We start from the raw sequence: 12,984 nt of genomic DNA on the forward strand, positions 1-12,984 counted from the left end.
TGTTCTTCTTGTAACATTATTCTTCAGATATATTTATTGTTGTGTTTAGATATTATTTGGAAGCAAACATTTGTTTGAATTATTCATTGGAGCCACAAAATGCTATGTGGGTTAAAATATTATTTTTGGCCTATTGTGAATTATTTCTAAAGAATTCTTGAAAATGCCATTGTGATATATCAGAACTGTTGGTAGACCAATGCATTTGAGGATGTAGATTTTATTCGGAACATTCTATTCCTTTGGACTTGAAGATAACATTTTGGGATGATTTTGGATGCAATTCATAATGCTGTAAGTCCCTCTTACATGTTCATTTTGCAACTTTGTTAACTGAATTATTTGTTCAGTATTACAAACCGTTTTGGTTTTGCTTATGTTTGTTTTTTAGTGTATGACCATAGATTCGTAATACTATTGGGTAATTATGACTCATTCATTTCTCAGTTAACGAACTAATATGCAGCATTACTGGAAATGCAAATATGATGGCAGCAGTGGGGGACGCATTTACTGAATTTTGTTTTCATAACAAAAAACTCTTAATTCCAAAGACTTGTGCAATGAAATGATATTGACGTGAAATGTAAAGAAAAGCATTTTCGTTTGAACCGAGCTCTGGGCATCTATCTGCACCATAACTGCTAAACGTCATGTGATACAAATATGGCCGCGCCCTTTAAATATGTAATGGAAAGGGCTACGCAGCAAAATCCGAGACTGACAAACTGACAGAATTTGGATGAGTAGTGCCCCAATCTCAGTCGCTAGAGCATCCGACATTTAATCTAAGGGTCATGGGTGAAAGTCCGAGGGTAGGTGGTTATGATTTAGCTTCCACTGATTTTCAATTGTTGTCAAAATGAATATAGATATACCTGCAAGTATTTCTCTCCTTTCCTAAAATGTCCCTAAATGAGAGCGTATCCACATGTCCATGCGAAGGGGATAGAGTACCCAATTTAATCAACTCTAAGAGATGTTGATCATTCTGTCAGCATTTCTTCTTGATTCCAGTAAATCTAACGCATCCACTATATCATATGCAAATTGAATGCATTCATATTATGATACGAATATTATTAAAATATACGGACAGAAGCACAAAAGTCAACGCCAGTCTAAAAGCTCCACCTAACAGACAATATGTTTAAAGTAATGAGACACTACCACTGCAAGCTACTATCAGTTGTTTCGTGTTCTAAATTGTTTATTCAAACGTTGTAATGGAGACAAAACGAAGAATGCACCGTGAAGACGTATAAACACTTCTCGTTTCAATCAACAATAACTGCATGAGATATGCATGCAGGATGTGTTCACGGTTTTAATGGAGGTACGATCACCGCCTCTCGGACACCTGAATTCGGTGGTCACAACATCGCGGTATAGAATGCGATGATTGTATTGGTGAAAATACTAAGTCTTAAAATTAAATTGTTGCCGTCCAGTTTCGGATGCTCAATCTAAATGAATGAAAATATGGATTTTTTAAAAATGATTTATCAATTGCGAGTTTTGATAATAGTTCTCGATTTAAGTAAGCTAAAGAATGCAATGCATCGTTTGAGAATTAAATGCATTAATTTTACGATTCAAACAATAACATAATATGTAATTCGCAATGTAACACAAATCTCAAAGGAATTTTAAAATCTGCGACTAAAAGTTAATATGTCTTAAAAAGAAGAGAAGAAAAGAGACTAGCACTGCAAGGTACTGTCAGTTCTTTCCTGTTCTGATGAGTTAGATGAAACTTTGCAACGTGGAGAAAATAAAGACTGCACCGTACATATGTGAAAGAAACCTATCTTAGATCAAGTCATGAAGGTTACAATAATGAGTTCACAGTTTTGTGGGAAGTATGATTACGGGCTATCGGACACTCGAAAGCAGTGGCCACAAGGATCGCGCAATCCGGTGCGGTGATATTAATGGTTAAAACACAAAAAAGAAGAATAAAAAAAAAAATGACCAAAAAAAAAAAAAAGGAAAGAAAGAAAGATGTTAGTCGTAAAAATGAATTTTTGCTGACTTACAATTTTAGTTGCTAAATCAAAATGAAGAAATAATTCGGAAGAATTGTTTATCAGTATTTTGGAAATTCCCACAATTGATAATAATAATAATAATAATAATAATAATAATAATAATAATAATAATAATAATAAAAATAATAACAATAATAATATTAATAATAATAATAATAATAATAATAATAATAATAATACTAATTATGTGGACTTAGTACAGCGCCTAAGAGGTTAAAGCGCTAAGAGCTCGAAAATATTAGATAACAAACAAAAATATACACCAGTACAAGGATAGGATAGAAAAATCCCAACACTATTGAATTACAAAACAAAACGCTTCAATAGAAGTATATAGAATATGTAAATGAACTTACATATTTCATTCACTTTTTATCTGGATGGGTACATACAGGGTCACTACCATAATCAGTACCTTTATGAGGGCTGTGTGGAAACCAGAAAGACATTGACAAGCTAATGAATTTGAAAAAGAGGATATCAAAATTCAACATAAAAATGATTATATGAGAAAATAAAAACATTTCTGTGGGACATTTACCATCACACCTATTTGTAGCTAAATAGACGCGTGTACAAAGTGTAGTATAAATTTGTAATGGTATTAAAAATTGTACGCCCACCGTGGGACTCGAACTCACGACCCTCAGATTTAAAGTCTGATGCTCTACCGACTGAGCTAGGCGGGCTACTTGTTAATGCATGGTCGAATGTTGGCTCGGGTAGTTATGCGCAACATGGTTAATCGTTATCTCATCAACTTCACATAGCTAGCGTCTAGGATTGATTGGATCTTAGATGTTAGCCCCTTATGGAAACAATAATCCAGTTTATATGGCAATCAACCATTCACGGAGGAATTTAAATTTTGCTGCATAAGGAAATGCACAAATGTGTCATTAGCCGAGCAAGTTGCTAAAGTTAAGACTAGTCATTGTTTCTTTGTGTTAACAGTTATGATTTTACAGTCCGGACAACACAAACACTATCCTTCTGCTCTTCTCTTAAATCTTCGCATTCTTTCCTTAATTTCTCTCAGTTAATTACACATGTGAAAATCACCTATCTTGAAATTTTTTGTTTCCAGAGAAAGCAATGCTTACACACTACATAATCAATTAAATAGTACCTGTAAGTTGATAAACTTGCTTCCAATTAATTGTTCTCTATACATATTTGTGATTTTCTTCTATGGATCGGTACAGGAGAAAATACATAAATACGGAAGGTGTGTGTTAGATGTGGTGGTTTTATTTCTACGACATGGGAGATTTGTGTGTGTGTGTGTGTGTGTTTGTGTGTGCATGTGATTTGTATTTTTAAGGTAGCTTTTAAGAATTTGTCAGTCATATCGCTACGATGTCTGCAGTGTGGCAGTTTATAGTGATGGCTAGCACTGGGGCATCATGCCGCAGACATGTGGCATGATGTCCCACCCAGTCACTTTATCCTGAGACCCGGCCGACCAGTCCTAACACTAACCTCTTAATGCTGAGCTCCAAGCAAGGCAGCTGTTAGTACCATATTTGTAAGTCTTTGGTATGACTCGGCCGGGGATCGATCCCACGAACTCCCGCATCCGAGGCGTACGCTGTAATTACTAGGCCACCGGAGCTTTTAGGGATATTTGTTCATTGTCACGTAGTGAGTAGTAGCTAATGAGTTTTCAGTCCTTATGTCTGTATTTAAGTACGTGGAGTTGGACTATTTGGTCAGTCATATTTTGTATGTTCTTCTTGTAACATTATTCTTCAGATATATTTATTGTTGTGTTTAGATATTATTTGGAAGCAAACATTTGTTTGAATTATTCATTGGAGCCACAAAATGCTATGTGGGTTAAAATATTATTTTTGGCCTATTGTGAATTATTTCTAAAGAATTCTTGAAAATGCCATTGTGATATATCAGAACTGTTGGTAGACCAATGCATTTGAGGATGTAGATTTTATTCGGAACATTCTATTCCTTTGGACTTGAAGATAACATTTTGGGATGATTTTGGATGCAATTCATAATGCTGTAAGTCCCTCTTACATTTTCATTTTACAACTTTGTTAACTGAATTATTTGTTCAGTATTACAAACCGTTTTGGTTTTGCTTAGGTTTGTTTTTTAGTGTATGACCATAGATTCGTAACACTATTGGGTAATTATGACTCATTCATTTCTCAGTTAACGAACTAATATGCAGCATTACTGGAAATGCAAATATGATGGCAGCAGTGGGGGACGCATTTACTGAATTTTGTTTTCATAACAAAAAACTCTTTATTCCAAAGACTTGTGCAATGAAATGATATTGACGTGAAATGTAAAGAAAAGCATTTTCGTTTGAACCGAGCTCTGGGCATCTATCTGCACCATAACTGCTAAACGTCATGTGATACAAATATGGCCGCACCCTTTAAATATTTAATGGAAAGGGCTACGCAGCAAAATCCGAGACTGACAAACTGACAGAATTTGGATGAGTAGTGCCCCAATCTCAGTCGCTAGAGCATCCGACATTTAATCTAAGGGTCATGGGTGAAAGTCCGAGGGTAGGTGGTTATGATTTAGCTTCCACTGATTTTCAATTGTTGTCAAAATGAATATAGATATACCTGCAAGTATTTCTCTCCTTTCCTAAGATGTCCCTAAATGAGAGCGTATCCACATGTCCATGCGAAGGGGATAGAGTACCCAATTTAATCAACTCTAAGAGATGTTGATCATTCTGTCAGCATTTCTTCTTGATTCCAGTAAATCTAACGCATCCACTATATCATATGCAAATTGAATGCATTCATATTATGATACGAATATTATTAAAATATACGGACAGAAGCACAAAAGTCAACGCCAGTCTAAAAGCTCCACCTAACAGACAATATGTTTAAAGTAATGAGACACTACCACTGCAAGCTACTATCAGTTGTTTCGTGTTCTAAATTGTTTATTCAAACGTTGTAATGGAGACAAAACGAAGAATGCACCGTGAAGACGTATAAACACTTCTCGTTTCAATCAACAATAACTGCATGAGATATGCATGCAGGATGTGTTCACGGTTTTAATGGAGGTACGATCACCGTCTCTCGGACACCTGAATTCGGTGGTCACAACATCGCGGTATAGAATGCGATGATTGTATTGGTGAAAATACTAAGTCTTAAAATTAAATTGTTGCCGTCCAGTTTCGGATGCTCAATCTAAATGAATGAAAATATGGATTTTTTAAAAATGATTTATCAATTGCGAGTTTTGATAATAGTTCTCGATTTAAGTAAGCTAAAGAATGCAATGCATCGTTTGAGAATTAAATGCATTAATTTTACGATTCAAACAATAACATAATATGTAATTCGCAATGTAACACAAATCTCAAAGGAATTTTAAAATCTGCGACTAAAAGTTAATATGTCTTGAAAAGAAGAGAAGAAAAGAGACTAGCACTGCAAGGTACTGTCAGTTCTTTCCTGTTCTGATGAGTTAGATGAAACTTTGCAACGTGGAGAAAATAAAGACTGCACCGTACATATGTGAAAGAAACCTATCTTAGATCAAGTCATGAAGGTTACAATAATGAGTTCACAGTTTTGTGGGAAGTATGATTACGGGCTATCGGACACTCGAAAGCAGTGGCCACAAGGATCGCGCAATCCGGTGCGGTGATATTAATGGTTAAAACACAAAAAAGAAGAATAAAAAAAAAATGACCAAAAAAAAAAAAGGAAAGAAAGAAAGATGTTAGTCGTAAAAATGAATTTTTGCTGACTTACAATTTTAGTTGCTAAATCAAAATAAAGAAATAATTCGGAAGAATTGTTTATCAGTATTTTGGAAATTCCCACAATTGATAATAATAATAATAATAATAATAATAATAATAATAATAATAATAAAAATAATAACAATAATAATATTAATAATAATAATAATAATAATAATAATAATAATAATAATAATAATAATTATGTGGACTTAGTACAGCGCCTAAGACGTTAAAGCGCTAAGAGCTCGAAAATATTAGATAACAAACAAAAATATACACCAGTACAAGGATAGGATAGAAAAATCCCAACACTATTGAATTACAAAACAAAACGCTTTAATAGAAGTATATAGAATATGTAAATGAACTTACATATTTCATTCACTTTTTATCTGGATGGGTACATACAGGGTCACTACCATAATCAGTACCTTTCTGAGGGCTGTGTGGAAACCAGAAAGACATTGACAAGCTAATGAATTTGAAAAAGAGGATATCAAAATTCAACATAAAAATGATTATATGAGAAAATAAAAACGTTTCTGTGGGACATTTACCATCACACCTATTTGTAGCTAAATAGACGCGTGTACAAAGTGTAGTATAACTTTGTAATGGTATTAAAAATTGTACGCCCACCGTGGGACTCGAACTCACGACCCTCAGATTAAAAGTCTGATGCTCTACCGACTGAGCTAGGCGGGCTACTTGTTAATGCATGGTCGAATGTTGGCTCGGGTAGTTATGCGCAACATGGTTAATCGTTATCTCATCAACTTCAAATAGCTAGCGTCTAGGATTGATTGGATCTTAGATGTTAGCCCCTTATGGAAACAATAATCCAGTTTATATGGCAATCAACCATTCACGGAGGAATTTAAATTTTGCTGCATAAGGAAATGCACAAATGTGTCATTAGCCGAGCAAGTTGTTAAAGTTAAGGCTAGTCATTGTTTCTTTGTGTTAACAGTTATGATTTTACAGTCCGGACAACACAAACACTATCCTTCTGCTCTTCTCTTAAATCTTCGCATTCTTTCCTTAATTTCTCTCAGTTAATTACACATGTGAAAATCACCTATCTTGAAATTTTTTGTTTCCAGAGAAAGCAATGCTTACACACTACATAATCAATTAAATAGTACCTGTAAGTTGATAAACTTGCTTCCAATTAATTGTTCTCTATACATATTTGTGATTTTCTTCTATGGATCGGTACAGGAGAAAATACATAAATACGGAAGGTGTGTGTTAGATGTGGTGGTTTTATTTCTACGACATGGGAGATTTGTGTGTGTGTGTGTGTGTGTGTTTGTGTGTGCATGTGATTTGTATTTTTAAGGTAGCTTTTAAGAATTTGTCAGTCATATCGCTACGATGTCTGCAGTGTGGCAGTTTATAGTGATGGCTAGCACTGGGGCATCATGCCGCAGACATGTGGCATGATGTCCCACCCAGTCACTTTATCCTGAGACCCGGCCGACCAGTCCTAACACTAACCTCTTAATGCTGAGCTCCAAGCAAGGCAGCTGTTAGTACCATATTTGTAAGTCTTTGGTATGACTCGGCCGGGGATCGATCCCACGAACTCCCGCATCCGAGGCGTACGCTGTAATTACTAGGCCACCGGAGCTTTTAGGGATATTTGTTCATTGTCACGTAGTGAGTAGTAGCTAATGAGTTTTCAGTCCTTATGTCTGTATTTAAGTACGTGGAGTTGGACTATTTGGTCAGTCATATTTTGTATGTTCTTCTTGTAACATTATTCTTCAGATATATTTATTGTTGTGTTTAGATATTATTTGGAAGCAAACATTTGTTTGAATTATTCATTGGAGCCACAAAATGCTATGTGGGTTAAAATATTATTTTTGGCCTATTGTGAATTATTTCTAAAGAATTCTTGAAAATGCCATTGTGATATATCAGAACTGTTGGTAGACCAATGCATTTGAGGATGTAGATTTTATTCGGAACATTCTATTCCTTTGGACTTGAAGATAACATTTTGGGATGATTTTGGATGCAATTCATAATGCTGTAAGTCCCTCTTACATTTTCATTTTACAACTTTGTTAACTGAATTATTTGTTCAGTATTACAAACCGTTTTGGTTTTGCTTAGGTTTGTTTTTTAGTGTATGACCATAGATTCGTAATACTATTGGGTAATTATGACTCATTCATTTCTCAGTTAACGAACTAATATGCAGCATTACTGGAAATGCAAATATGATGGCAGCAGTGGGGGACGCATTTACTGAATTTTGTTTTCATAACAAAAAACTCTTAATTCCAAAGACTTGTGCAATGAAATGATATTGACGTGAAATGTAAAGAAAAGCATTTTCGTTTGAACCGAGCTCTGGGCATCTATCTGCACCATAACTGCTAAACGTCATGTGATACAAATATGGCCGCGCCCTTTAAATATGTAATGGAAAGGGCTACGCAGCAAAATCCGAGACTGACAAACTGACAGAATTTGGATGAGTAGTGCCCCAATCTCAGTCGCTAGAGCATCCGACATTTAATCTAAGGGTCATGGGTGAAAGTCCGAGGGTAGGTGGTTATGATTTAGCTTCCACTGATTTTCAATTGTTGTCAAAATGAATATAGATATACCTGCAAGTATTTCTCTCCTTTCCTAAGATGTCCCTAAATGAGAGCGTATCCACATGTCCATGCGAACGGGATAGAGTACCCAATTTAATCAACTCTAAGAGATGTTGATCATTCTGTCAGCATTTCTTCTTGATTCCAGTAAATCTAACGCATCCACTATATCATATGCAAATTGAATGCATTCATATTATGATACGAATATTATTAAAATATACGGACAGAAGCACAAAAGTCAACGCCAGTCTAAAAGCTCCACCTAACAGACAATATGTTTAAAGTAATGAGACACTACCACTGCAAGCTACTATCAGTTGTTTCGTGTTCTAAATTGTTTATTCAAACGTTGTAATGGAGACAAAACGAAGAATGCACCGTGAAGACGTATAAACACTTCTCGTTTCAATCAACAATAACTGCATGAGATATGCATGCAGGATGTGTTCACGGTTTTAATGGAGGTACGATCACCGCCTCTCGGACACCTGAATTCGGTGGTCACAACATCGCGGTATAGAATGCGATGATTGTATTGGTGAAAATACTAAGTCTTAAAATTAAATTGTTGCCGTCCAGTTTCGGATGCTCAATCTAAATGAATGAAAATATGGATTTTTTAAAAATGATTTATCAATTGCGAGTTTTGATAATAGTTCTCGATTTAAGTAAGCTAAAGAATGCAATGCATCGTTTGAGAATTAAATGCATTAATTTTACGATTCAAACAATAACATAATATGTAATTCGCAATGTAACACAAATCTCAAAGGAATTTTAAAATCTGCGACTAAAAGTTAATATGTCTTAAAAAGAAGAGAAGAAAAGAGACTAGCACTGCAGGGTACTGTCAGTTCTTTCCTGTTCTGATGAGTTAGATGAAACTTTGCAACGTGGAGAAAATAAAGACTGCACCGTACATATGTGAAAGAAACCTATCTTAGATCAAGTCATGAAGGTTACAATAATGAGTTCACAGTTTTGTGGGAAGTATGATTACGGGCTATCGGACACTCGAAAGCAGTGGCCACAAGGATCGCGCAATCCGGTGCGGTGATATTAATGGTTAAAACACAAAAATGAAGAATAAAAATAAATGGCCAAAAAAAAAAAAGGAAAGAAAGAAAGATGTTAGTCGTAAAAATGAATTTTTGCTGACTTACAATTTTAGTTGCTAAATCAAAATGAAGAAATAATTCGGAAGAATTGATTATCAGTATTTTGGAAATTCCCACAATTGATAATAATAATAATAATAATAATAATAATAATAATAATAATAATAATAATAAAAATAATAACAATAATAATAATAATAATATTAATAATAATAATAATAATAATAATAATAATAATAATAATAATAATTATGTGGACTTAGTACAGCGCCTAAGACGTTAAAGCGCTGAGAGCTCGAAAATATTAGATAACAAACAAAAATATACACCAGTACAAGGATAGGATAGAAAAATCCCAACACTATTGAATTACAAAACAAAACGCTTTAATATAAGTATATAGAATATGTAAATGAACTTACATATTTCATTCACTTTTTATCTGGATGGGTACATACAGGGTCACTACCATAATCAGTACCTTTCTGAGGGCTGTGTGGAAACCAGAAAGACATTGACAAGCTAATGAATTTGAAAAAGAGGATATCAAAATTCAACATAAAAATGATTATATGAGAAAATAAAAACGTTTCTGTGGGACATTTACAATCACACCTATTTGTAGCTAAATAGACGCGTGTACAAAGTGTAGTATAACTTTGTAATGGTATTAAAAATTGTACGCCCACCGTGGAACTCGAACTCACGACCCTCAGATTAAAAGTCTGATGCTCTACCGACTGAGCTAGGCGGGCTACTTGTTAATGCATGGTCGAATGTTGGCTCGGGTAGTTATGCGCAACATGGTTAATCGTTATCTCATCAACTTCACATAGCTAGCGTCTAGGATTGATTGGATCTTAGATGTTAGCCCCTTATGGAAACAATAATCCAGTTTATATGGCAATCAATCATTCACGGAGGAATTTATATTTTGCTGCATAAGGAAATGCACAAATGTGTCATTAGCCGAGCAAGTTGTTAAAGTTAAGACTAGTCATTGTTTCTTTGTGTTATCAGTTATGATTTTACAGTCCGGACAACACAAACACTATCCTTCTGCTCTTCTCTTAAATCTTCGCATTCTTTCCTTAATTTCTCTCAGTTAATTACACATGTGAAAATCACCTATCTTGAAATTTTTTGTTTCCAGAGAAAGCAATGCTTACACACTACATAATCAATTAAATAGTACCTGTAAGTTGATAAACTTGCTTCCAATTAATTGTTCTCTATACATATTTGTGATTTTCTTCTATGGATCGGTACAGGAGAAAATACATAAATACGGAAGGTGTGTGTTAGATGTGGTGGTTTTATTTCTACGACATGGGAGATTTGTGTGTGTGTGTGTGTGTGTTTGTGTGTGCATGTGATTTGTATTTTTAAGGTAGCTTTTAAGAATTTGTCAGTCATATCGCTACGATGTCTGCAGTGTGGCAGTTTATAGTGATGGCTAGCACTGGGGCATCATGCCGCAGACATGTGGCATGATGTCCCACCCAGTCACTTTATCCTGAGACCCGGCCGACCAGTCCTAACACTAACCTCTTAATGCTGAGCTCCAAGCAAGGCAGCTGTTAGTACCATATTTGTAAGTCTTTGGTATGACTCGGCCGGGGATCGATCCCACGAACTCCCGCATCCGAGGCGTACGCTGTAATTACTAGGCCACCGGAGCTTTTAGGGATATTTGTTCATTGTCACGTAGTGAGTAGTAGCTAATGAGTTTTCAGTCCTTATGTCTGTATTTAAGTACGTGGAGTTGGACTATTTGGTCAGTCATATTTTGTATGTTCTTCTTGTAACATTATTCTTCAGATATATTTATTGTTGTGTTTAGATATTATTTGGAAGCAAACATTTGTTTGAATTATTCATTGGAGCCACAAAATGCTATGTGGGTTAAAATATTATTTTTGGCCTATTGTGAATTATTTCTAAAGAATTCTTGAAAATGCCATTGTGATATATCAGAACTGTTGGTAGACCAATGCATTTGAGGATGTAGATTTTATTCGGAACATTCTATTCCTTTGGACTTGAAGATAACATTTTGGGATGATTTTGGATGCAATTCATAATGCTGTAAGTCCCTCTTACATTTTCATTTTACAACTTTGTTAACTGAATTATTTGTTCAGTATTACAAACCGTTTTGGTTTTGCTTAGGTTTGTTTTTTAGTGTATGACCATAGATTCGTAACACTATTGGGTAATTATGACTCATTCATTTCTCAGTTAACGAACTAATATGCAGCATTACTGGAAATGCAAATATGATGGCAGCAGTGGGGGACGCATTTACTGAATTTTGTTTTCATAACAAAAAACTCTTAATTCCAAAGACTTGTGCAATTAAATGATATTGACGTGAAATGTAAAGAAAAGCATTTTCGTTTGAACCGAGCTCTGGGCATCTATCTGCACCATAACTGCTAAACGTCATGTGATACAAATATGGCCGCGCCCTTTAAATATGTAATGGAAAGGGCTACGCAGCAAAATCCGAGACTGACAAACTGACAGAATTTGGATGAGTAGTGCCCCAATCTCAGTCGCTAGAGCATCCGACATTTAATCTAAGGGTCATGGGTGAAAGTCCGAGGGTAGGTGATTATGATTTAGCTTCCACTGATTTTCAATTGTTGTCAAAATGAATATAGATATACCTGCAAGTATTTCTCTCCTTTCCTAAAATGTCCCTAAATGAGAGCGTATCCACATGTCCATGCGAAGGGGATAGAGTGCCCAATTTAATCAACTCTAAGAGATGTTGATCATTCTGTCAGCATTTCTTCTTGATTCCAGTAAATCTAACGCATCCACTATATCATATGCAAATTGAATGCATTCATATTATGATACGAATATTGTTAAAATATACGGACAGAAGCACAAAAGTCAACGCCAGTCTAAAAGCTCCACCTAACAGACAATATGTTTAAAGTAATGAGACACTACCACTGCAAGCTACTATCAGTTGTTTCGTGTTCTAAATTGTTTATTCAAACGTTGTAATGGAGACAAAACGAAGAATGCACCGTGAAGACGTATAAACACTTCTCGTTTCAATCAACAATAACTGCATGAGATATGCATGCAGGATGTGTTCACGGTTTTAATGGAGGTACGATCACCGCCTCTCGGACACCTGAATTCGGTGGTCACAACATCGCGGTATAGAATGCGATGATTGTATTGGTGAAAATACTAAGTCTTAAAATTAAATTGTTGCCGTCCAGTTTCGGATGCTCAATCTAAATGAATGAAAATATGGATTTTTTAAAAATGATTTATCAATTGCGAGTTTTGATAATAGTTCTCGATTTAAGTAAGCTAAAGAATGCAATGCATCGTTTGAGAATTAAATGCATTAATTTTACGATTCAAACAATAACATAATATGTAATTCGCAATGTAACACAAATCTCAAAGGA

At 35.0% G+C, this 12,984-nt stretch overlaps 1 non-coding gene across 1 annotated transcript; it reads right to left on the reverse strand.

Moving 5' to 3' along the window:
• Nucleotides 1–6,440: 6,440 nt before the first annotated feature.
• On the reverse strand, nt 6,441–6,513 carry Trnak-uuu (transfer RNA lysine (anticodon UUU)). The gene has a single exon. It is a non-coding gene; the product is annotated as a tRNA-Lys (tRNA).
• Between the last annotated feature and the right edge of the window lie 6,471 nt (nt 6,514–12,984).

This window comes from Sinohyriopsis cumingii, unplaced genomic scaffold (assembly GCF_028554795.1).
Source record: "Sinohyriopsis cumingii isolate HCF-2022 unplaced genomic scaffold, ASM2855479v2 utg001656l, whole genome shotgun sequence".
Classification (NCBI taxonomy): domain Eukaryota; kingdom Metazoa; phylum Mollusca; class Bivalvia; order Unionida; family Unionidae; genus Sinohyriopsis; species Sinohyriopsis cumingii.